General features: G+C 46.2%; 1 long non-coding RNA gene across 3 annotated transcripts in view; it reads left to right on the top strand.

Moving 5' to 3' along the window:
* Positions 1–26,592, top strand: part of LOC137531650 (uncharacterized) — a 54,033-nt gene extending 27,441 nt beyond the window's left edge. For 2 of the 3 annotated variants that reach the window (XR_011023699.1, XR_011023700.1), the window contains exons 3-5: positions 14,773–14,913; positions 16,410–16,518; positions 26,404–26,592. This is a non-coding gene — a long non-coding RNA (uncharacterized lncRNA). Of the gene's footprint in view, positions 1–6,346; positions 6,394–14,772; positions 14,914–16,409; positions 16,519–26,403 lie in introns of those variants that run through there. The other variant, XR_011023698.1, reaches the window with a different exon arrangement.
* The last annotated feature ends 1,071 nt before the right edge of the window (positions 26,593–27,663 follow it).

Below are 27,663 nucleotides of genomic sequence, written 5' to 3'. Positions count from 1 at the left end.
TCGGGATAACCGGCAAGGAGGTTAAGGACCAGAGCATTTTTTTCTATTCAGACCACTGCAGCTTTAACGGTTTATTGCTCGGTCATGCAACCTACTATCTAAATGAATTTTACCTCCTTTTCTTGTCACTAATACAGCTTTCTTTTGGTGCTGTTTGATTGCTGCTGCGATTTTATTATATTCATCAAAAAAAGACATGAGTTTTGTCAAAAAAATGAATTCTTTAAATTTTTGTGCTGACATTTTTCAAATAAAGTAAAATTTCTATATACATTTTTGTCCAAATTTATTGTGCTACATGTCTTTAAAAATAAAAAAACAAAAAACATTCAGTGTATATTTATTGGTTTGGGTAAAAGTTATAGCGTTTACAAACTATGGTGCCATAAGTGAATTTTCCCATTTTGAAGTATCTCTGACTTTTCTGAGCACCTGTCATGTTTTATGAGGTGCTAAAATTCCAGGATATTAAAAATACCCCCCCAAATGACCGTTTTTTGGAAAGAAGACATCGCAAAGTATTCACTAAGAGGCATGGTGAGTTAATAGAAGATTTCATTTTTTGTCACAAGTTAGCGGAAAATGACACTTTGTGACAAAAAATATATTAAAAAAAAGGTTCAATTTTTGCTAACTTGTGACAAAAAAAAATGAAATCTGCCACGGACTCACCATGCCCCTCTCTGATGACTTTGGGGTGTCTACTTTCCAAAATGGGGTTATTTGTGGGGTGTTTTTACCCACCCTGGACCCAGTCAGTTCCAGTGACTTTGTAAGATGAGATCCCCGCACATTAATTGGCCCAATAGACTGCCTGGCAGCTTACCATCGGTCGACAGCTGTGCTGCAGCAGATCTACTGCCATGCCATAAATTTGAAACCTATTGGTGCATTGGTTTGTTATGCTGGAAGGTCAGTTATTGTTCTTTGGTCCTGTGGGCAGCATCTTGGTTATGGTGCTAACTTGTTGTATAAACTTGCGCTGAAATACTATTCGGGATGCCTACAAACTTGGACAAGCCTTTGCGTGTGAGGAGCCATAACAGCAGGAGCTCATTGCATGTCAGCATGCAAACGTACATGGATGTGCAAAGCAGCCAACCTCTTTGTCGCTGGGCAATCTGCAGTTGTGAAAAATTAACTGCACTGCTTTTGTGTATGTGAACTTGGCCCTAAATAGAACGCATGGTTAACGGTCTTCCCGACCGCCTAACGCACAGAGGCGGCCAGGAAGTGGACCCCGCAAGGACCGCCGTATAGACAAATGGCGGCGGTCCTTGTTGGGGCATGGGCGGAGCGATCGCGTGACGCGATCCTCCGCCTGGCGCCGCTCACCCGCCGCAACATCCCGCCGGCCATACGGAAGCGCCGGCGGGATGTTAACCCGACGATCGCCGCATACAAAGTGTATAATACACTTTGTAATGTTTACAAAGTGTATTATACAGGGTGCCTCCTGCCCTGGTGGTCCCAGTGTCCGAGGGACCACCAGGGCAGGCTGCAGCCACCCTAGTCTGCACCAAGCACACTGATTTTCCCCCCCCCTGCCCCAGATCGCCCACAGCACCCATCAGACCCCCCCCCCTGCCCACCCTCCAGACCCCCCCCGTGCCCACCCTCCAGACCCCTGTTTGCACCCAATCACCCCCCTAATCACCCATCAATCACTCCCTGTCACTATCTGTCAACGCTATTTTTTTTTATCCCCCCCCCTGCCCCCTACTCCCTCCTGATCACCCCCCACCCCTCAGATTCTCCCCAGACCCCCCCCCCCATGTACTGTATGCGTCTATCCCCCCTGATCACCTGTCAATCACCTGTCAATCACCCGTCAATCACCCGTCAATCACCCCCTGTCACTGCCACCCATCAATCAGACCCTAACCTGCCCCTTGCGGGCAATCTGATCACCCCCCCACACCAATAGATCGCCCGCAGATCCGACATCAGATCACCTCCCAAATCCATTGTTTACATCTATTCTCTCCTCTAAACACCCACTAATTACCCATCAATCACCCATCAATCACCCCCTATCACCACCTGTCACTTTTACCTATCAGATCAGACCCTAATCTGCCCCTTGCGGGCACCCAATCACCCGCCCACACGCTCAGATTGCCCTCTGACCCCCCCTTATCAATTCACCAGTGCATTAATTACATCTGTTCTTCCCTGTAATAACCCACTGATCACCTGTCAATCACCCATCAATCACCCCCTGTCACCCCCTGTCACTGCCACCCATCAATCAGCCCCTAACCTGCCCCTTGCGGGCAATCTGATCACCCACACCATTAGATCGCCCGCAAACCCGCCGTCAGATTACCTCCCAAATGTATTGTTTATATCTGTTATCTTCTCTAAACACCCACTAATTAGCCATCAATCACCCCCTATCACCACCTGTCACTGTTACCTATCAGATCAGACCCTAATCTGCCCCTTGCGGGCACCCAATCACCCGCCCACACGCTCAGATTGCCCTCAGACCCCCCCCCTTATCAATTCGCCAGGGCATTATTTACATCTGTCCTTTCCTGTAATAACCCACTGATCACCTGTCAATCACCTGCCAATCACCTATCACCCATCAATCACCCCCTGTCACTGCCACCCAACAATCAGCCCCTAACCTGCCCCTTGCGGGCAATCTGATCACCCACCCACACCAATAGATCGCCCGCAGATCCGACATCAGATCACCACCCAAGCGCAGCGTTTACATCTATTCTCTCCTCTAAACACCCACTAATTACCCATCAATCACCCCCTATCACCACCTGTCACTGCCACCTATCAGATCAGGCCCTAATCTGCCCCTTTGCGGGCACCCAATCACCCGCCTACACGCTCAGATTGCCCTCAGACCCCCCCTTATCAATTCGCCAGGGCATTATTTACATCTGTCCTTCCCTGTAATAACCCACTGATCACCTGTCAATCACCCATCAATCACCCCCTGTCACTGCCACCCATCAATCAGCCCCTAACCTGCCCCTTGCGGGCAAACTGATCACCCACCCACACCAATAGATCGCCCGCAGATCCGACATCAGATCACCACCCAAGCGCAGTGTTTCCATTTATTCTCTCCTCTAAACACCCACTAATTACCCATCAATCACCCCCTATCACCACCTGTCACTGTTACCCATCAGATCAGACCCTAATCTGCCCCTTTGCAGGCACCCAATCACCCGCCTACACGCTCAGATTGCCCTCAGACCCCCCTTGTCAATTCGCCAGGGCATTATTTACATCTGTCCTTCCCTGTAATAACCCACTGATCACCTGTCAATCGCCTGTCAATCACCCATCAATCACCCCCTGTCACTGCCACCCATCAATCACCACCTGTCACTGCCACCCATCAATCAGCCCCTAACCTGCCCCTTGCGGGCAATCTGATCACCCACCCACACCAATAGATCGCCCGCAGATCCGACGTCCGATCACCTCCCAAGTGCAGTGTTTACATCTGTTCTCTACCCTAAACACCCACTAATTACCCATCAATCACCCCCTGTCACTGCTACCTATCAGATTAGAACCCTATCTGCCCCTAGGGCACTCAATCACCCGCCCACACCCTCAGAATGCCCTCAGACCCCAGCCCTGATCACCTCGCCAGTGCATTGCTTGCATCTATTCCCCCCTCTAATCACACCTTGAGACACCCATCAATCACCTCCTGTCACCCCCTAGCACACCTACCCATCAGATCAGGCCCTAATTTGCCGCGTGTGGGCTCCTGATCACTCGGCCAAACCCTCAGATCCCCCTCAGACCCCCTTCCGATCACCTCCCCAGTGCATTGATTGCATCTATTTTCCCCTCTAACCACCCCCTGAGACACCCATCAATCACCTCCTGTCACCCCCCTAGCACTCCTATCCATCAGATCAGGCCCAATACAACCTGTCATCTAAAAGGCCACCCTGCTTATGACCGGTTCCACAAAATTCGCCCCCTCATAGACCACCTGTCATCAAAATTTGCAGATGCTTATACCCCTGAACAGTCATTTTGAGACATTTGGTTTCCAGACTACTCACGGTTTTGGGCCCGTAAAATGCCAGGGCGGTATAGGAACCCCACAAGTGACCCCATTTTAGAAAAAAAGACACCCCAAGGTATTCTGTTAGGTGTATGACGAGTTCATAGAAGATTTTATCTTTTGTCAAAAGTTAGCGGAAATTGATTTTTATTGGTTTTTTTTTCACAAAGTGTCATTTTTCACTAACTTGTGACAAAAAATAAAATCTTCTATGAACTCGCCATACACCTAACGGAATACCTTGGGGTGTCTTCTTTCTAAAATGGGGTCACTTGTGGGGTTCCTATACTGCCCTGGCATTTTAGGGGCCCTAAACCGCGAGGAGTAGTCTAGAAAACAAATGCCTCAAAATGACCTGTGAATAGGACGTTGGGCCCGTTAGCGCACCTAGGCTGCAAAAAAGTGTCACACATGTGGTACCGCCGTACTCAGGAAAAGTAGTATAATGTGTTTTGGGGTGTATTTTTACACATACCCATGCTGGGTGGGAGAAATTTCTATGTAAATGGACAATTGTGTGTAAAAAAATCAAACAATTGTCAAGTTAGCGGAAATTGATTTTAATTGTGTTTTTTCACAAAGTGTCATTTTCCGCTAACTTGTGACAAAAAATAAAATCTTCTATGAACTCACCATACTCCTAACGGAATACCTTGGGGTGTCTTCTTTCTAAAATGGGGTCATTTGTGGGGTTCCTATACTGCCCTGGCATTTTAGGGGCCCTAAACCGTGAGGAGTAGTCTTTAAACGAAATTTCTCAAAATGGCCTGTGAAATCCTAAAGGTACTCATTGGACTTTGGGCCCTTTAGTGCAGTTAGGGTGCAAAAAAGTGCCACACATGTGGTATCGCCGTACTCAGGAGAAGTAGTATAATGTGTTTTGGGGTGTATTTTTACACATACCCATGCTGAGTGGGAGAAAGATCTCTGTAAATGGACAATTGTGTGTAAAATTTTTTTTAAAAATTGTCATTTACAGAGATATTTCTCCCACCCAGCATGGGTATGTGTAAAAATACACCCCAAAACACATTATACTACTTCTCCTGAGTATGGCAATACCACGTGTGGCACTTTTTTGCAGCCTAACTGCGCTAAGGGGTCCAAAGTTCAATGAGCACCTTTAGGCTTTACAGGGGTGCTTACAATTTAGCACCCCCCAAAATGTCAGGACAGTAAACACCCCACAAATGACCCATTTTGGAAAGTAGACCCTTCAAGGTATTCAGAGAGGGGCATGGTGAGTCCGTGGCAGATTTCATTTTTTTTTGTCGCAAGTTAGAAGAAATGGAAACTTTTTTTTTTTTTTTTTTTTGGTCACAAAGTGTCATTTTCCGCTTACTTGTGACAAAAAATAATATCTTCTATGAACTCATTATGCCTCTCAGTGAATACTTTGGGATGTCTTCTTTCCAAAATGGGGTCATTTGGGGGGTATTTATACTATCATGGAATTCTAGCCCCTCATGAAACATGACAGGTGGTCAGAAAAGTCAGAGATGCTTGAAAATGGGAAAATTCACTTTTTGCACCATAGTTTGTAAACACTATAACTTTTACCCAAACCAATAAATATACACTGAATGGGTTTTTTTTTATCCAAAACATGTTTGTCCACATTTTTCGCGCTGCATGTATACAGAAATTTTACTTTATTTGAAAAATGTCAGCACAGAAAGTTAAAAAAATCATTTTTTTGCCAAAATTCATGTCTTTTTTGATGAATATAATAAAAAGTAAAAATCGCAGGAGCAATCAAATAGCACCAAAAGAAAGCTTTATTAGTGACAAGAAAAGGAGCCAAAATTCATTTAGGTGGTAGGTTGTATGAGCGAGCAATAAACCGTGAAAGCTGCAGTGGTCTGAATGGAAAAAAAGTGGCCGGTCCTTAAGGGGTAGAAAGCCCTAGGTCCTCAAGTGGTTAAAAAAGGCCTTTTTTTTTCTTTTTTTTTTTTTCTTTTTTTGAACTGCAGATGATTGGATGGGCCAGATTAGTTTGCAATATTGCAAAGTTCTTTTCAAATAATGTGTGCATTGCTGAATACCTGCTGATCTTGTAACGTTATACTTTAATTTTAGGTGTGGAATTTGGCCAATTGTAAGCTGAAGACAAACCATATCGGTCACACTGGCTACCTGAACACAGTGACTGTGGCCTCAATTCACGGAGCATTACCAAACGTTTATCAAACACTTTATCAAACGTTTGATAATTGACCACATGGGTAAAATCTCACTAAACGTTTGATAAAGTGTTTGATAAACGTTTGATAATGCTCCGTGAATTGAAGCCTGTGTCACCTGATGGCTCCCTGTGTGCCTCTGGAGGCAAGGTGAGATGAAATACTTCTGTCTGCTTGACATATGACAAGAACTTGCATACGTCCACAGGAAGGCTCCTTAAAGAAAACCTGAAAGGGGGGGGGGGGGGGGAGTGTCAGATTGGACACCGAGGCATGTTCGCTGACTCATGAAATGCCTCTGTCCTTCACCGCTGCATTATAGCCCCGAAATTAGCGACAATATTTGTTGCTACCTCGGACGGCAATGGGAGGAACGCCCCCCCCCCCTAAATATTCATGTATGTTTTCATGCAGGCTTTCCTGAACTGCCATTGGGCAGAGAGATATCTCCTTCCAGCATTGTGACTCAGAGGTCACGAAAATGGGGCAGCGCAGGCCTCAGGAGCGGCAGGGATTGTGGCTACCTGATCGTCCAGCCCCCAAATCGGGTAGCTTAGTGGGTTGTTCTGCATTGAGGACAATGGAAAAAGATAAGAAAAACTAGCAGAAGATAAGCGAATCGCCCAGAGAACCGAGCAGCAAAAACGATTGAGCAGCAGAAGGAAATGGCAGCGCTTCCAAACAGACGCTGCACCTGAATTGACTACCTGCACAGGTATGCAGAGCTCAAATAACGGGCAGGTTACACACCTTGCATTCAAAACAGGTACAGTAAAGGGGGTGTTAGCTTCAGCATAAGTTGTGCACAAATTATCCCTAATAGACTCTCCAACGGCGGTGACGTGCCCCATAGGAGAGAAACTAACCACTAATCTAGCAGTGAAACATATAAAAAAGTGAAGCATGTTCAAACAATGAAAATTGTCCAAAGAAAAAAAAAAAAAAGGGTTAAAACCTCTTTTTTTTTTTTTTTTTTTTTTTTTTTTTCTTTGGACAATTTTCATTGTTTGAACATGCTTCACTTTTTTATATGTTTCACTGCTAGATTAGTGGTTAGTTTCTCTCCTATGGGGCACGTCACCGCCGTTGGAGAGTCTATTAGGGATAATTTGTGCACAACTTATGCTGAAGCTAACGCCCCCTTTACTGTACCTGTTTTGAATGCAAGGTGTGTAACCTGCCCGTTATTTGAGCTCTGCATACCTGTGCAGGTAGTCAATTCAGGTGCAGCGTCTGTTTGGAAGCGCTGCCATTTCCTTCTGCTGTACAAAACTTAAGTACCGTATATACTCGCAAGCAAGCCGAATTTTTGACCCCCCAAAAGTGGGCCAAAAGTTGGGGGGTCGGCTTGCTTGCGAGTCATGTGTGGGTGGGTGGGTGGGTGGATAGGTGCTGTCCCTCCCCGCTCCCCCGCGGCCACCGCTGCTATTACCTTAGGCGGCGCCGCTGCCTCTATCCCCGTCCTCCTCCGGTAACTCATTCACAGCAGCGCGCCGCTCGCTGCTGTGATGACGGAGGAAACCATAGAGAGCGGTTCCCATAGTAACGGCATCGCGCTACAGGAAGCCGCTCTCTATGGTTTCCTCGTCATCACAGCAGCGAGAGGCGCGCTGCTGTGAATGAGTTACTACCGGAGGAGGACGGGGATAGAGGAAGCGGCGCCGCCTAAGGTAATAGCAGCAGCGGCGGCCGCAGGGGGAGCGGGGAGGGACAGCACCTACCTACCCACCCACCCATACTCGGGCACTATGCTAGCTATATGGGGCACTATACTAGCTATAATGGGGCACTATACTAGCTATAATGGGGGCACTATACTAACTATAATGGTGGCACTATACTAGCTATAATGGGGCACTATACTAGCTATACTGGGGGCACTATACTAGCTATACTGGGGGCACTATACTAGCTATACTGGGGGCACTATACTAGCTATACTGGGGGCACTATACTAGCTATACTGGGGGCACTATACTAGCTATAATGGGGCACTATACTAGCTATAATGGGGCACTATACTAGCTATACTGGGGGCACTATACTAGCTATACTGGGGGCACTATACTAGCTATACTGGGGGCACTATACTAGCTATACTGGGGGCACTATACTAGCTATAATGGGGCACTATACTAGCTATACTGGGGGCACTATACTAGCTATACTGGGGGCACTATACTAGCTATAATAGGGCACTATACTAGCTATAATGGGGCACTATACTGAGCACTATACTAGCTAAACTGGGGCACTTCACTAGCTATACTGAGCACTATACTAGCTATACTGAGCACTATACTAGCTATACTGAGCACTATACTAGCTATACTGAGCACTATACTGAGCACTATACTAGCTATACTGAGCACTATACTAGCTATACTGGGGCATTTTACTAGCTATACTGAGCACTACCTACCTATACTGAGCACTATACTAGCTAAACTGGGGCACTTCACTAGCTATAATGAGCACTATACTAGCTATACTGAGCACTATACTAGCTATACTGAGCACTATACTAGCTATACTGAGCACTATACTAGCTATACTGAGCACTATACTAGCTATACTGGGGCATTTTACTTGCTATACTGAGCACTACCTACCTATACTGGGCACTATACTAGCTATACTGGGACATACTGGGGGGATCACGCGGCCAGCGTTTCCTACCCCCGGCTTACATGAGGGTCAATCATTTTTTCCTGTTTTTTGGGGTAAAAGTGGGGGGGTCGGCTTACATGCGGGTCGGCTTGCTTGCGAGTATATACGGTATACTTCAGGCTAGCTGCCTCCAGGGGTGTCAGCTTGCATTCAAATTTTAGAATTTAGATTAGTGTTAGCACATAATTTGCATCTGATTTGTATTCAAGGTGTGTATTTAGCCCCAAGGGGCTGGGCATATCTCTGGAGCTTTCACTTCACTTGCAGCCTGTGAGCGCTGCCCATTGCTTGCTGTCTTCTGAAAAACGATTGAGCGCCAGAATCGACCCGTGTAGTCCCAGTATAAGTGGATACTCTCCTTGCCCAGTGCTGCTGTGCCTTCAGAGAGGTTGCTGTCATTTCCAGAGTTTTCCTGATTGTTAGGGCTACTATTTGCTTACAAGAGTGGTGACTAGGAGAAGATAAGTGGAAACACTTGCTGCATGTTTGTTGGATCTGGTAAGGGGAGACCAGGAAACACGAAAGAAGTACTCTTGGGGAGCTGCGCATAACCTTTTCTACCCACAGGTTACTAATTGTTTTGGCCTGTAGAGAATAACAGGCAGGGCCAAGATTATGGGCGACCTTATGAACTATTTATTCTCTAGTAATCTGTGTGTAAAGCCTTATAGAGCCAGAACATCCATCTGTGATCATTCTGGGTCACCATCTTAATGAGTATGTCACTTGTCTATAGCTGGTTGTGCATAGGGATCTTGCCTTCAGCCATGCTTGATTTCTTTGTAGCTGGTTACTTTGGCCGCTACTTTCTGCTTTTGCTGGTACGGTGTATGCTCAGCAGATCATGCAGGTCAGTACAGAGAGACCTGTATCGGATCATGCCTTGCTATGTGTAATGACAGTTACCTGTGGTTAGTACAGTTTAGGTTTTCTTACTTTGCAGGTTGAGTGTTGGAGTATCAGTGACTCAGAAAACACTGAAACCAAAGGTGGTTGAACGGAAAAGTGAAATGTTCTTGTGATGGAGGACGGCAGTTGATATTGCTCTCGGCAAACATTGCAGAATTGTCCAGGTGGTAATGGGAACCTGAAGTGGAAATCACATGATGGCTGCCATATGTATTTCCTTTTTAAACAATACTAGTTGCCTGGCAGCCATGCTGATCTCTTGGCTTTTAGTAGGGACTGTATAAGACACCTGAAACAAGCATTCAGCTAACAAGGTCAGACGTGCATCAGAACACCTGATCTACATGTTTATTCTGGGTCTATGGCTAAAAGTATTGGGGGCAGCAGGACAGACAGGCAATTAGCATTGTTCAAAAGGAATTAAATGTCAGCTGCCATAGTCCTCTCACTTCTGGTGTGCTTTGAAGTGAAACTGTAACCAGGGATGCTCTTAACTTCAAATTCGGATGAAATTCGAATAGGGTTATTCAAATTTCATCCTAATTACAGCAGCTGTGCGGGTGGCCGAGGGGGGTTAATCTTACCCATCAGGTGTCTTCTTCGCTCGTCCCTCGGCGCCTCCCGCGCTGCGTTCCAATCCGGCGTCACGTGACTATACACTTCCCCCTTCAACCCGGAAGGAGGCAGTGTATGTAATCATGTGACGCCGGATTGGAACGCAGCGTGGGAGGCGCCGAGGGACGAGCGAAGACGACACCTGATGGGAAAGATTAACACCCCCCCCACACGGCCACAGGGCTGTGGAGTCGGTCCAAAAATCCTCCGACTCCTCAGTTTAGGATTCCACCGACTCCTCGACTCCGACTTCTCTAATTTGCATATTACAATTTTGTTGATTAAAAGTATGTAACTGGAAATTCGTCTCTTAACTGCCAACGCTTAGGAATTTTACAAGACAACTGAAGTGAGAAGGATATGTAAACTACTATATTTATTCCCTTTAGACTAAAACTAGTCCTTGGTAAGAGTACTTGTAAAAGGTACAAACCGGAACAAAGAACATCTATCAGGCCCTAGGCAATGTAAGTGTGGGTACATGTAAGAATGATGTGCAGGTACTCTGCAGGGGAATGAGGAGATTGTAAACAGACAACACCTCTGTGCTCAATGTGCACAGCATTCTCAGTGGATTCCCTGCAGCTCTGTAGGGAGTGCATATGTAGAGTATAGTACTACTGTGTAACAAAGTAAACCTGAGACAGATGAAATGAAAGTTTTATACATACCTGGGGCTTCCTCCCGCCGCCTTCAGGATAATCAGTCCCTCGTTGTCCTCCTCCACCACCTGGATCTTCTGCTATGAGTCCAGGTACTTGAGCCAGTCGGGCGTAGTGCGCATGCACACACTCCGCCGCCAGGAGCATACTAAACCTGTGCAGCACTATTGCGCAGGTGCAGAATGTTCCTGGCTGTGGGAGCGGCATGCGACCGGACAGCGATGACTGGCTGAATTACTAGGACTCATAGCAGAAGATCCGGGTGGTGGAGGACAACGAGCGACTGATTAGCCTGAAGGGGGCTGGAGGAAGCCCCAGGTATGTATAAAACTTTACTTTTCATCCGTCTGTTACCCTTTAATTTGTAGTCACCAAACCAAATTTTAACAACATATCAAATTATTTGATTTCATCAGCAAAGGGAGTGCATACATTTGCATAAATCAGCAGCAATGCAGAATTATTTCCATCTCGTTGACCATCTCTATTAGTGACACAGCTACACATCAGGCTTTATTCTTACAGCATAGATGTTATTTAGTATATATAAGAGGTTCCTGTGTACACATCATATATACAGTCACAATCAGATATGTATATCTGACCTTAAAAATACGGGGACTGCTTTATTGAAGCAGCACAAGCAACTAATTTTGATTGGTTTATTTCATTTTTGTGGACTAAGCACAGCTATTACTGTATATATACTGTATATACCGTATTTTCCGCCGTATAAGACGCACTTTTTCTCCCCAAAAAATGGGGAGAAAAAGTCCCTGCGTCTTATACGGCGAAGGCAGGGAATCCCCAAATTATGGACGCCCGCCGATACGAACCGCCGACCCGCCGTCATCGGGGATTCCCTGCCTTGCCTGTGTCTGCGTTCCCCCTTGCCCCCGCTTGTCTATTCCCCCCTCCTGTGTCGCCGGGTCCCCCCCATTGTAAGAAGCGGCAGAAGCTTACCTCCTCCATCTTGCCCGCGGCGATTGAAGACATCCGGCTCCTGTGTTCGGTTTCCTCTAGTGCCAGCTTGTAATGACGCGTCATTGATGACGTGTCATTACAAGCCGGCACTAGAGGAAGCCGCACACAGGAACCGGATGTCTTCAATCGCCGCGGGCAAGATGGAGGAGGTAAGCTTCTGCTGCTTCTTACATGGGGGGGACCCGGCGACGCAGGGGGGGGGGGGGGCGTGGGGACACCTCACAGCGGGACACAGAATGGAGGAGGACACTTAGGGGGCTGACAGGCTGCTGACACTTAGGGGGCTGACAGGCTGCTGACACTTAGGGGGCTGACAGGCTGCTGACACTTAGGGGGCTGACAGACTGCTGACACTTAGGGGGCTGACAGGCTGCTGACACTTAGGGGGCTGACAGGCTGCTGACACTTAGGGGGAGACAGGGGGACACCTGGGGTACAGGGGGACACCTGGGGGTGACAGAGGGACACCTGGGAGAGACATGGGGACACAGGAGGGCACCATTTGGGGGAGGTCATGTACAAGACGCTCCTGAAATATGGACGCACCAGGTTTAGTTTATATTTTTTTTCCCTGGTTTTTGCCCTCTAAACCTAGGTGCGTCTTATATTCCGGAGCGTCTTATACGGCGCGAAATACGTATACATTATTTTTAATGAATATTATCTGAGAAATAGAACATTTTATCATATTTTCTATTTTAATTACAGTTACAAATTCATTAGGAGTCGGAGTCGGTGCATTTTTTCCCGACTCCGACTCCAGGCACCCAAAATTGCCTGACTCCACGACTCCGACTCCACAGCCCTGCTCGGCCACCCGCACAGCTGCTGTAATTGGGATGAAATTTGAATAACCCTATTGTAATTTCATCCGAATTCGAAGTTAAGAGCATCCCTGACTGTAACCAAGAATTGAACTTCGTTCCAATCAGTAGCGGAGACCCCCTTTTCCACGAGAAATATATATTCCTTTTCTCAAACAGACAGGCGGCTCTGTATGGCTGATATTGTGGTGAAATACCTCCTATATTGTGATGTCAGGACCAAGGTCTTGACTTCATACTGTGGGAACCTTGTTGCATTGTGGGAAATAACAGCTGTTTTACAAGTGCCAAAAAAGCAAGCAGCTTCTCCTTCCACTAGCTTCACCTGCCAGCAGTAAAACTCGCATGTGATAAATGTCAGACTGTAAATCAGTGTTTGCCCATTGAAAAATCTTTCCTCTCCATGACTAAATAATTTATACAGAATTGTAAAAATGAAGCACATTTTCTTATTACATTTTCACTGGAGTTCCTCTAAGTCATCAGCACTCTTGCCTGCAGTTCTGAGTCATGCTTGGGGATTAATGTTCTGCATGGACTTGAATTATTGGCTGAGATGGCTGTAGGGTGTCTGCTATAAATATGCTTCAATGCAAGAACATATTAAGTAATGAAGGCCTTGTAGACTGCCACCCTAGTGAAGGCCATGATAACTGGTTTATAATGTTGTTGAAAGTTTATATCCTATTTTTAAAGAGGCACTTTAGTGATACTGTAGAAAATCAATAATTCATTCTTATTTTTTTTCCTGGCTTCAGTATCAGAAACTCGATCTAAATATTGCTGTATTTTATTGGAATGTAGCCCTATCGCTCCCAGCGATGTCAAAGCCTAGGCTGTTTAGATATGTGGTGTTCTCCCAGAGCATCCAGGGAGACCAGTCTTCTTTAATTTTTGTTACTTTAGTTAGTATTTTGCCCTTTACAAAAATAAAAATAAAAAATAAAGGAGATGGTAAAAAGCTATTTCAGTACAGTTACTTTCACCTGCTGTTTAAACCTCTTATTTATCAAAGGAGCCATGTGCTGGTCTTTGTCAGGATAGCGGAACATGGTAACCATTATCAACTGGTTTAGGATCTGGTTAAAAATTTTTTTTTTAATAATCTCAGTTTAGTGCGGGAAGCAGATCCAAATGTTAAAAATAGGATCCGCCTCCACTTGGTAAAAAAAACTGATCCACGTTGCACTAAGTGGAACGCAGAGTCGGAACTTTGTACACCCTCCTGGACCGGACTAGGCTAGTCACTGCATCCGCTTCGCCAGTTTTGAATGCTGCTGTGACTTAATACGCCACTTGGCACCTGTACACAGCCCGGTGGCCGACAGAAACAAGGGATCTCCACTGGGCTGCAAAAGACCAATTAGAAGCCTCAGCAACTGGGGGATTCTCATTGGTTCATGGTAGTCCAATGAAATTTCTTCCTGTTGCTAGGCAGAATTGGTCTATTGTCTCCCATCTGCCCCTACCAGCCTCTGAGCTGAGTACCGAGGGACCAAGCGGCAGAGGAACACGTGAGTGGCAATGTGGGTGCAATTGGAGCAGACCAGTGAAGTTTGCTGCAGTGGATGCAAAACTGATGGAACTTAACATGTCCGTTTTGCATCCGCTCTAGTGTGAACCGGCCCTTACACATTAGTTATAAGACCTGTTGCTGTTTCAGGATGAGGTGCCAGGATGCCATTGTGCCAAGAAGGTAGAATCTCTGGTTTAAAACATCCTTCACGCAAATCAAGCCTTTCAGCCCATGAGCTGTGGATAGGGTGTGAGAAACGTTCCTTTGATTTAGTGGGGTTCATTATTTGTGTGTAGGAGAATGTATTTATAACCTTACCCTTGTCTGATAACTATATTTGCATTTCCAGGATGGACTAGCTATGCTTTGGGATCTGAATGAGGGGAAGCACCTGTACATTCTGGACAGCGGCGATGTCATCAATGCCCTTTGTTTCAGCCCCAACCGCTATTGGCTGTGTGCCGCCACAGGCCCCAGCATCAAGATCTGGGTATGGGTACAGATGAATGTTTCACTTGCAACTTTTTAGCTCTCTTGAAAGTCTTGTGTAACCTTTGCACAACTGAAGTAAATTGTGTTTAATCAAAACCATCCTTATGGTAAATATTTTACTTGCAGCCTGCTATAATGTCCCTAAATTGGCACTATTTTATTTTTGGGAGTAAAATTGTATGAACAGAGCAAGGCAACACAATCACAATCCTGTTTGCCAGTTTCTTAGCACGGTGGAGTGGCTGTTTTCTAGAACCTTTAAAGAAAACCTGTAATGAGAAAAAGTTTCCCTGGGGGTACTCTCCTCGTGTAAGCGAACTCCCCCCCCCCCCCCCCCTCCTCGGTCTTACGGTGGCAACGATAAAGCTCCCCAAACAACTGGGATGTAAATATTTACTTTCCTGGCTCCAGGCGCAGTATCGGCTCTCCGCCTCGGAGATAGGCGGAAATAGCTGATCGCTGTCGGGCTGCTCTACTGCGCAAATGCAAGGCTCCTGCACAGTAGAGCGGACCCAACAGAGATCGGCTATTTTCGCCTATCTCCGTGCGGAGAGCCGCAACAGCGCCCCCACTGGAGACAGGAAAGGTAAATAAATCAGCGCTTGTCAGGCTTGTCGAGGGAGGATTCCAGGACACTTCGGTGGAGCCAGCGCTGGATTGCCTGCAGCTACAGCGGAGGGGGAAGCCTCATTGGGACTCTGAGGCTTCCCCTTACCGAGGTGAGTACCCCCAGGGGACTTTTTTTTTTTTGTTACAGGTTCTCTTTAAAGTGGACCCAAATTAAAAATACAAGATTTCAGAATTAAAATCTATTTTCTATATTATAATAATAAATAGCAGCCTTTTTTCAGCTGCATGATGACAAATATAAAATATTTTACATTTATTGGAGGAACCCCTGAACTCGGCACTTCCTCTCTGCTGTAAAAGTTTCGTAACAGCAGAATAACCTTTAAAGAAAACCTTTTTTGTTATAGCTGATAAAATCCTGCAATAAAGCTGCATTGTTTACTTCCTGCTTACATTGGAGCGGGTATAGGGTTAACATCCTGTGTTTAGATTGGCTGCTGTGACAGCAGAGATTCCTGACCTGACACAGCCAAGAGATCAAATTACAGTGGCGATTGGTCACAGATGAGGGGAAATTAGACTAGCTAAACTCTCTAAATACACACAGGGTACACTTCTCTCTTTTCCCATTTGTCCTGTGCAAGAGTTCATGTCTGCTTTAAGCAAATTCTTCTCCAATTGGAGCTGCAAAAATGTTTTTTTGTTTTTTTTTAAAGATTTTTATATTTAAATATAAGCGGTTTATACTGTAACTCCAGAGGTACTACTGAGGGTTAGTCTTCCTGCTATGATGTATTCTACTACTATGCCATCTGAAGCTCCTTGCTGAAATCAGAGGCGGTTTCTGAGCAGTGACAGACCTGACATACATTGCTACTGTAGGACTTTCTGTATTGCTGACCTGCATGTTTTTCCCCATCACAGGATCTGGAGGGCAAGATTATTGTAGATGCTAAAGCAGGAAGTGATCAGTACAAGCAGCAAGGCTGAACCACCACAGTGCACCTCTCTGGCATGGTCAGCGGATGGACAGGTAAATACCCTGTATTAAAGTCACTCGGTTCATTGTATATTTGTGGTTTACAGTAGAGCTGTTAGAAGCTTTCAGGGTCAGTGATGAACCACCAGTTTAATTGCTTTTACATCCAGTCTGTATCCTATGCCATCATGACTTCTTGTAGCTCTTAAAAGGGTTACAATAATGGCAAATGCAATAACATACCTCCCAACTTTTTGAGATGAGAAAGCGGGACACTTAAGCCACACCCCAACCACACCCCCTGACACGCCCCTAGTCAATTATATGTGTGTGTGTGTGTGTGAGAAAATGATCGAGGCCCCAACCGGCGGATGCGGTGTGTGGGGCGATGTGTAAGATAATACTGTCCCTCCCTCCCTCCGAATGTGCCCCCCAGTGTCCCCCTGTATGTAGAGTATAAGAGCGCAGCATAGCGGGCAGTCTTCCCATTCTTCGTCGCGTACGTGCATCTCTGGCTCTTTGCTTCCTGTGATGTCACAGGAAGTAGATGGAAGCCAGAGCCCGGTACGCGTCTACGCGACGAGGGATGGTAAGACTGCCCGCTATGCTGCGCTCGTATACTCTACATACAGGGGGACACTGGGGGGCACATTCAGAGGGAGGGACAGTATTATCTTACACATCGCCCCACACACCGCATCCGCCGGCTGGGGCCTCAATCATTTTTTAACCTCCTCTGCCTGCCGGGACACAAGGGAGGGTATCCCAGGACAGCGGGACCCCTCCCCTAACCCGTGGCCGTCCCGACGAATCCGGGACAGTTGGGGCCCCTGCAATAACTAAAAAATGTGGTTTGCTATATATTTTTTGGAGTATGTATTTTACTATAGATTCAGTTTTCAAATGCAAATGTTGTTATTGCAAAATGAGTCATCACTAGCCTGTGCTCCCTGAGTGTTAAAATGCAGATACAATTTCCAGAGGGACAGTGACAATAGGTAGTCCATTTCCAACTGAAGAAGCAGTGGCCATAGTTTCAGAACACATTTGCTATTAGTGTAAGCACAAAGTAATGGCTTCTACTGGGCACACTGTAAAGTGCCCTGTAGCTTAAAGCAAATCTAAAGCTAACCTGCGGATCCCATAGAACCTTCCCAGTCCTCTCCATGCCCTCTGTCCTACTGTCAGTCCGTACCATTAGGACTCCTCAGAAGGCTTTAAAAGCACTTAAGTGCTTCCAAAGACAGGTGCATCTGTACTGTGCAAACACACTTCAGACCTGCTCTTCTTTGGAAGTACTCGCCGGGGATGGTGTATTTGACCAGTTGTTCAAGTAACTTTCACAAGGGCACAGTGCTGGCATACATACATCCCCATGGGGGATGACTTCTTCGCAGTGGCAGGGACGAGTACTTAATAAGTTGCATGCAAGCTATTACGGAAACCAACATCCTCCAATGGTAGACAGGTGCATTTTATTTGAATGCTGGGTGTGTATTTTATCCCACCAGTGGGGCTGGTGATGCACTGATCCACCTTTGCGCAATCTGGCATACATATAGTTCAGCTGCCAGGAGATTTGGGCACAGGGTAAAGCTGATAAACTGCTCACCCTGCTTCTGCACAAGTCCCGGCAGCGCTAAGTAGTAATCCCCCTCCATGCTGCCATGGATAGTGGAGGAATGATGCAATTGTGCTTCCAGCTATTGCTGGCGGCCACATTAGTGTTTTTATAGTAATTTGTGCTCAGACTTTTGACGGTGCCAAAATTACTCACTGAGCGCCGCTATAGCCGTAATTCCTATTATGGCCTATGCTTGTGCCAAATCTCCTGCGCTGTTAACAGTGATCCCAGCAGTGGACAGAGGATATGGAAAGAGGGATCCGGTAATGCTCTATGGCAGGGCTGCCCAATAGGTCAATTACAATCTACTGGTAGATCGCGGCCTCTCGGCCACGTCTCGTTAAATAAATGTTGCGGCAGCAGCAGCTAATCATGTTTAGCTGCCGGGCGCTGGCCAATAAGGATGCAGGGGAGGAGAGAGGCGGCGCGGCCGCTTCATCATGGCTGGGGGTGGGCAGCGTGCGACGTGCGTGCTTGTAATGTGCTCGCCGCTGCCCCCAGCCATAACGTAGCCTCCCCTGCATCCTTATTGGCCAGCGGCCTGCCTGCCAGAGCGTTCCAGGAGTCCAGGACCCTCAACCGCCGGATTGAGGTAGACATATACCTGGCTAACCTATGCTGCAGGCACATATACCTGGCTAACCTATGCTGCAGGCAAATATACCTGGCTGACCTATACTGACACATTCCTGGCTAACCTACGCTGGATGCACATATACCTGGCTAACCTATACTGACACATATACCTGGCTAACCTATACTGACACATATACCTGGCTAACCTACGCTGCAGGCACATATACCTGGCTGACCTATACTGACACATTCCTGGCTAACCTACGCTGCAGGCACATATACCTGGCTGACCTATACTGACACATTCCTGGCTAACCTACGCTGGATGCACATATACCTGGCTAACCTATACTGACACATATACCTGGCTAACCTATACTGACACATATACCTGGCTAACCTACGCTGCAGGCACATATACCTGGCTGACCTATACTGACACATTCCTGGCTAACCTACGCTGCAGGCACATATACCTGGCTGACCTATACTGACACATTCCTGGCTAACCTACGCTGGATGCACATATACCTGGCTAACCTATACTGACACATTCCTGGCTAACCTACGCTGCAGGCACATATACCTGGCTAACCTATACTGACACATTCCTGGCTAACCTATAATGCAGGCACATATACCTGGCTAACCTACGCTGCAGGCACATATACCTGGCTGACCTATACTGACACATTCCTGGATAACCTATACTGCAGACACATATACCTGGCTAACCTACGCTGCAGGCACATATACCTGGCTGACCTATACTGACACATTCCTGGCTAACCTACGCTGGATGCACATATACCCTGCTAACCTATACTGCAGGCACATATACCCTGCTAACCTATACTGCAGGCACATATACCTGGCTAACCTACACTGCAGGCACATATACCTGGCTAACCTACACTGCAGGCACATATGCCTGGCTAACCTATACTGCAGGCACATATACCTGGCTAACCTATACTGCAGGCACATACAGGGAGTGCAGAATTATTAGGCAAGTTGTATTTTTGAGGAATAATTTTTATTATTGAACAACCATGTTCTCAATGAACCCAAAAAAACTCATTAATATCAATGCTGAATATTTTTGAAAGTAGTTTTTAGTTTGTTTTTAGTTTTAGCTATTTTAGGGGGATAGCTGTGTGTGCAGGTGACTATTACTGTGCATAATTATTAGGCAACTTAACAAAAAACAAATATATACCCATTTCAATTATTTCTTTTTACCAGTGAAACCAATATAACATTTCAAAATTCACAAATATACATTTCTGACATTCAAAAACAAAACAAAAGCAAATCAGTGACCAATATATCCACCTTTCTTTGCAAGGACACTCAAAAGCCTGTCATTCATGGATTCTGTCAGTGTTTTGATCTGTTCACCATCAACATTGCGTGCAGCAGCAACCACAGCCTCCCAGACACTGTTCAGAGAGGTGTACTGTTTTCCCTCCTTGTAAATCTCACATTTTATGATGGACCACAGGTTCTCAATGGGGTTCAGATCAGGTGAACAAGGAAGCCATGTCATTAGTTTTTCTTCTTTAACCTCCTGAGTGATAATCCCGAGCTGAGCTCGGGGTATATCGCGCAGGAGGATTTCTCAGGCCCTGGTGGGCCGATTTGCATAATTTTTTTTTGTTACACGCAGCTAGCACTTTGCTAGCTGCGTGTAACTTCCGATCGCCGCCGCTCGCCGCCGATCCGCCGCCGCTCGCCGTGCCGTGCAGCCCCCCCCCCTACCGACCCCTTGCGCAGCCTGGCCAATCAGTGCCAGGCAGCGCTGAGGGGTGGATCGGGACTCCCTCTGACGTCGGTGACGTTATCCCGCCCCGTCGCCATGGCGACCGGGGAAGCCCAGCAGGAAATCCCGTTCTGAACGGGATTTCCTGCTTACTCTGATCGCCGAAGGCGATCGGAGTGGGTGGGGGGATGCCGCTGCGCTGCGGCTATCATGTAGCGAGCCCTGGGCTCGCTACATGATTTAAAAAATAAAAAAATTTAAAAAATAGTGCTGCGCCACCTCCTGGGCGATATAATTGTATCGCCCAGAGGGTTAATACCCTTTCTTGCCAGCCACTCTGTGGAGTACTTGGACGCGTGTGATGGAGCATTGTCCTGCATGAAAATCATGTTTTTCTTGAAGGATGCAGACTTCTTCCTGTACCACTGCTTGAAGAAGGTGTTTTCCAGAAACTGGCAGTAGGACTGGGAGTTGAGCTTGACTCCATCCTCAACCCAAAAAGGCCCCACAAGCTCATCTTTGATGATACCAGCCCAAACCAGTACTCCACCTCCACCTTGCTGACGTCTGAGTCGGACTGGAGCTCTCTGCCATTTACCAATCCAGCCACGGGCCCATCCATCTGGCCCATCAAGACTCACTCTCATTTCATCAGTCCATAAAACCTTAGAAAAATCAGTCTTGAGATATTTCTTGGCCCAGTCTTGACATTTCAGCTTGTGTGTCTTGTTCAGTGGTGGTCATCTTTCAGCCTTTCTTACCTTGGCCATGTCTCCGAGTATTGCACACCTTGTGCTTTTGGGCACTCCAGTGATGTTGCAGCTCTGAAATATGGCCAAACTGGTGGCATCTTGGCAGCTGCACGCTTGACTTTTCTCAGTTCATGGGCAGTTATTTTGCGCCTTGGTTTTTCCACACGCTTCTTGCGACCCTGTTGACTATTTTGAATGAAACGCTTGATTGTGCGATGATCACGCTTCAGAAGCTTAGCAATTTTAAGAGTGCTGCATCCCTCTGCAATATATCTCACTATTTTTGACTTTTCTGAGCCTGTCAAGTCCTTCTTTTGACCCATTTTGCCAAAGGAAAGGAAGTTGCCTAATAATTATGCACACCTGATATAGGGTGTTGATGTCATTAGACCACACCCCTTCTCATTACAGAGATGCAGATCACCTAATATGCTTAATTGGTAGTAGGCTTTCGAGCCTATACAGCTTGGAGTAAGACAACATGCATAAAGAGGATGATGTGGTCAAAATACTAATTTGCCTAATAATTCTGCACTCCTTGTATACCTGGCTAACCTACGCTGCAGGCACATATACCTGGCTAACCTACGCTGCAGGCACATATACCTGGCTGACCTACACTGACACATTCCTGGCTAACCTACGCTGGATGCACATATACCTGGCTAACCTATACTGCACATATACCTGTCTAACCTATACTGACACATTCCTGGCTAACCTACGCTGCAGGCACATATACCTGGCTAACCTATACTGCAGGCACATATACCTGGCTAACCTATACTGCAGGCACATATACCTGGCTAACCTATAATGCAGGCACATATACCTGGCTAACCTATACTGACACATTCCTGGCTAACCTATACTGCAGGCACATATACCTGGCTAACCTACGCTGCAGGCACATATACTTGGCTAACCTACGCTGCAGGCACATATACCTGGCTAACTTACGCTGCAGGCACATATACCTTGCTAACCTACGCTGCAGGCACATATACCTGGCTAACCTACGCTGCAAGCACATATACCTGGCTAACCTATGCTGCAGGCACATATGCCTGGCTAACCTACGCTGCAGGCACATATACCTGGCTAACCTATGCTGCAGGCACATATACCTGGCTAACCTATGCTGCAGGCACATATACCTGGCTAACCTATGCTGCAGGCACATATACCTGGCTAACCTATGCTGCAGGCACATATACCTGGCTAACCTATGCTGCAGGCACATATACCTGGCTAACCTATGCTGCAGGCACATATACCTGGCTAACCTATGCTGCAGGCACATATACCTGGCTAACCTATGCTGCAGGCACATATACCTGGCTAACCTATACTGCAGGCACATATACCTGGCTAACTTATGCTGCAGGCACATATACCTGGCTAACCTATGCTGCAGGCACATATACCTGGCTAACCTATGCTGCAGGCACATATACCTGGCTAACCTACGCTGCAGGCACATCTACCTGGCTAACCTACGCTGCAGTCACATATACCTGGCTAACCTATACTGCAGGCACATATACCTGGCTAACCTATACTGCAGGCACATATACTTTTTTAACCTATACTGACACATTCCAGGCTAACCTACGCTGCAGGCACATATACCTGGCTAACCTATACTGCAGGCACATATACCTGGCTAACTTATGCTGCAGGCACATATACCTGGCTAACCTATGCTGCAGGCACATATACCTGGCTAACCTATGCTGCAGGCACATATACCTACTGACTACTGCTACTGACTACTGCTACTGACTACTGCTACTGCTACTACTTGACTACTGCAACACCCTACTCTGTGGTCTACCAAAAAGCAGACTGGCACCCCTCCAATCCCTACTAAACTCTGCGGCCCGTCTCATCCACCTCTCTTCTAGATCCTCTGAGGCAGCCCCTCTCTGCCAATCCCTCCATTGGTTACCAGTTGCCCAAAGGATCCAGTTTAAACTTCTCACACTTGCATACAAAGCTCTACACAAGCTGTCGCCTCCATACATTTCCTCTTTAATCTCCAGATACCTCCCCGCTCGGACCCTCCGTTCCTCACAGGAGACCCTTTTGTCCTCCAGCCTACCGTCTTTCCCCTAATTTAAGACCTACCCCGAAAGTAAGGCCTCCCTTATATTTCAAGCATGCTTGAAATATAAGGCCTACCCCGAAAATAAGGCCTAGCTGGGGGGGGGGGGGGGGGGCGCTGTGTGTATGGGGAGGTGCGTGGACTCTTACCGCACCTCCCTTGTGGCTGCGTCCCCCTCCGTTCCTGGTAATTCCTCCGGTGGCAGCGGCATTGTAATGGATCTGTGAGGGCGCCCTTTGATCTTCACGCAGTACGCCAGGCCGGCTCTGCGCTGGCGCTCTCTTCCTGTCATCATGTGCGCCCGGCAGATGCGTCCCAGGCGCACATTGATTAATCAATGTGCGCCTGGGACGCATCTGCCGGGCGCACATGATGACAGGAAGAGAGCGCCAGCGCAGAGCCGGCCTGGCGTACTGCGTGAAGATCAAAGGGCGCCCTCACAGATCCATTACAATGCCGCTGCCACCGGAGGAATTACCAGGAACGGAGGGGGACGCAGCCACAAGGTAGTTGCGGTAAGAGACCACGCACCTGCCCATACACAAAGCGTCTAGCCCCTCCCACCCCCCAAAATAAGCCCTAGCACACATTTCCTCCCCAAAAAGAATATAAGACATTGTCTTATATTCGGGGAAAGACGGTAGTCACCTCCTCTCACTCTCGCATCCAAGACTTCTCACGGGCGGTCCCTCTCCTTTGGAACTCTCTCCCTCAGCCGGTTCGTCATGCCACGAGTCTGGAAACCTTCAAACGTACTCTGAAAACACACCTGTTCAGACAAGCCTATAATTTGCTATAGGCAGCACTGAAGGCACACTGGCTCACCCACTAATCCTGGGGTTTCCTTCCCCTTTGTTTCCTCCCCACTACCCTCTAGATTGTAAGCTCGCAAGGGCAGGGACCTCCTCCTAGTGTTTCTCATACTGCTGTAATTTTAACATATGTATATGTACCAACTACATATCAACTATGTATGTATCTGTATTTATTCTATTCAATGTCATGACTGTACAGTGTCTTGTATTTCTTATGTATATTTGTTCCCCATTATTTGTTTGTACTATGTACAGTGCTACGGAAGATGTTGGCGCTATATAAATAAAAAATAATAATAATAATAATAATATACCTGGCTAACCTACGCTGCAGGCACATCTACCTGGCTAACCTACGCTGCAGTCACATATACCTGGATAACCTATACTGCAGTCACATATACCTGGCTAACCTATACTGCAGGCACATCTACCTGGCTAACCTATGCTGCAGTCACATATACCTGGCTAACCTATACTGCAGGCACATATACCTGGCTAACCTTTACTGCAGGCACATATACTTTGTTAACCTATACTGACACATTCCAGGCTAACCTACGCTGCAGGCACATGTTACCTGGCTAACCTACGCGGGGGGGCTCACTTTACCATTTGAAAGGAGTAAAATGGCACGAGTGCATTGTCATTGATCAGGGCTCAATTTCACATTTTTAAGTACTGTAAAAGCAAGTGTCCAGGTTGTTGTTTTTTTCCCCCCAAAAGCTGTGCAGTTTTTTTCACAATCTTTCAGACCCTAAAAATCATCCCACTAGATAGATCTTTGGCAGCCCTGCACATTTACACAGCTTCCATGGATCCAACTCAGGATTACTGCTCTGAGCTGCGGATTTCCGTCCCGAGCCTGACTCGGGGTTACCGCTAAGGAGGTTAATATATATATACATAGATTAGTAGAGCTTCACAATCGTATATTGTACACCTGGATTTTTTTTTCTCTTGCTACACCAGGACTATATTATAAAATATTAATGGCCACTAGAGGGAGATGCTCGACAAATCAGATGTGTAAAGATCGTAATGCAAATAAAATATGAACTGCAAGCTGTTCCCTGGAAAATGGTTTCAGTAGCTCAAAATGTGCACTGTATTTGCTTTGATAATATAGATCTTAGTTCATAAATAAGGCCCACGTTTCTATAAAATGTAGTTTCTTTTTACTGCTCATAGTAGAAATATACTGAAGTAGCAGAAGCCACCATGAGGCATAAAAATGTCATTTTACACTTAGTACCACTCTTCATGCTGGTCTCTTCCACATACCTGCTGAGTTTACATTGATGCACCCTTCCCAGGAGCTGCATCTGGGCACACCTGTTGGTGCATACATCAGCACTTGAGGCATGTTGGGTTACAGAGCCCAGGAGAGGAGTGGAGTGGTGTTTGGCCTCTGCGGTGCTTTACTTTACCAGTAAAGTAGCTCATTGACCATCCATACTCGCCAGACTTGAGGACTGAAACAAACACTATTGTTTTGTCGATCAGTTTAAAGGGAACCTAAACTGAGAAGGATATGGATTTTTCCTTTTAAAATAATACCAGTTGTCTGACTCTCCTGCTGATCCTGTTACACTTTTAGCCACAGCCCCTCAACAAGCATGCAGGTCAGGTGCTCTGACTGACATCAGACTGGATTAGCTGCATGCTTGTTTCAGATGTGTGATGCAGCTACTACTGCAGCCAGAGATCGTAGGACTGCCAGGCAACTGGTATTGTTTAAAAGGAGACATCCATATCCCTCTGTTAAGGTTCCCTTTAAAGAGACTCTGTAACAAAATTTTCAGCCTTTTCTTCTATCCTATAAGTTCATATACCTGTTCAAATGTGGTCTGGCTCACTGCAGCCTTTTCTAGTTGCACAGTGGCTGTATTATCTCTGTTATATAATCTAATCTTCTTTCCTCTGATGGCTTTGTTGGGCTCAGGCAGGAATGTGCTGCTCTGCTTGTGATAGGATAGAAGCTATACACACCCTCTCCATGCCCCCTGCAGGCTCTGTGCGAGTCACAGACTGAGCTCCTCTCGGCCTATCACAAGCTGGTTAGCAGATATGTCTTTTGTTTGTAAACACTGCCTAAAACTGGCAATTACAAGCCAGGATCACAGCAGGGAGTGGCAGAAACAGCACAGAGGGGCCCAGGAGAACATAATGAATAGAATGGTATGCTTTTTATTGTAAGAATTTTAGAGTACAGATTCTCTTTAAAGTGGTTAGAGTATGCAACATACAGGTTTCCCTGGTGTGTCCTATCCTGACTGGTGTTTCTGTTTCTTTCCCTACAGACACTCTTCGCCGGCTACACAGACAACTTAATCAGAGTCTGGCAAATGACTATTGGAACCCGCTAAAACTTTTATATCATGGAAAACGCCTCTGCTCTTTTACCAACAGAGACTGCTTGTGCAGTTTGGAGTCATCTTTGTAATGCCAACATTTTGACTCTTCAATAAAGTTGCTATAAAACAACAAAACCCTGTGTTGCCAGTTGGTGATGTGACCATATCTGCTAAAGCAAATTTAGTGGTCTAGCTTTGACTTTCTCAGCACACCAAGATCTGCTGTGGCTTTTAGGGGTAATTATTGGTTGGAATGGGCAATGAAATGCAAATAAGTCTGAGTTGATGCAGGATTATGAAAATGTATGCAGTTTGAAACCTGGACCAATCTAAACCCATCAAAAGAAAACAGAGTTGCGGTCAATGGATCGTACTCAAACCGGGAGAATGTTAGCAGTGGGGTACCACAGGGGTCTGTTCTGGGTCCAGTGCTCTTCAATTTATTTATTAATGACCTAGTAGATGCAGTAGTGAGCAATGTGGCTATTTTTGCAGATGATACAAAATTGTGCAGAATCATCAACTCTCAGAAAGATAGCGTCATATTGCAACAGGATCTGGATAGGATGGCTATATGGGCACATACATGGCAGATGAAATTCAATGTTGAAAAATGTAAAGTCATGCATTTTGGTACCAATGGTCTAGCACCATAAAAAATAAACGGGATACAGTTGGGGACATCAAACTTGGAGAAGGACTTAGGAGTACTCATCGACAACAAGTTAAATAATCGTACTCAATGCCAAGCCTCTGCAGCTAAAGCTAACAAAATTTTGGAATGCATTAAAAGGGAAATAAAAACTTGAGATGCTAGCATAATATTGCCCCTGTTTAACTCTCTAGTAAGGCCACATCTGGAATATGGAATTCAGTTGTGGGCACCACATTACAAAAAAGATATTGCAGTTTTAGAGCAGGTGCAGAGACGAGCAACAAAATTATTGAGAAGTATTGGGAGGTTCTGACATCTGATATACATTTGCGGAGAATATTGCTATCAGTACCTAACTTTATGTATAGAAAAGCTCCTAATTTGCGAAACATCTTAGCCCCAAGTTGTGTTGTTGAGCCCAAGAAAAAGGGGAGGGATCTAATTGGGTGGTATAGACTTGGATTTTACCCATGCAGGAAATTTAAGGGATGTAATGAAGCTAGAGAAGTAAGAAAACAGATTACCGTATATTCCGGCGTATAAGACGACCC

Source organism: Hyperolius riggenbachi, chromosome 9 (assembly GCF_040937935.1).
Source record: "Hyperolius riggenbachi isolate aHypRig1 chromosome 9, aHypRig1.pri, whole genome shotgun sequence".
In the NCBI taxonomy this organism is placed as follows: Eukaryota; Metazoa; Chordata; class Amphibia; order Anura; family Hyperoliidae; genus Hyperolius; species Hyperolius riggenbachi.
The sequence above is the reverse complement of the archived record's forward strand: the minus strand, read 5'-3'. Positions and strand labels throughout refer to the sequence as shown.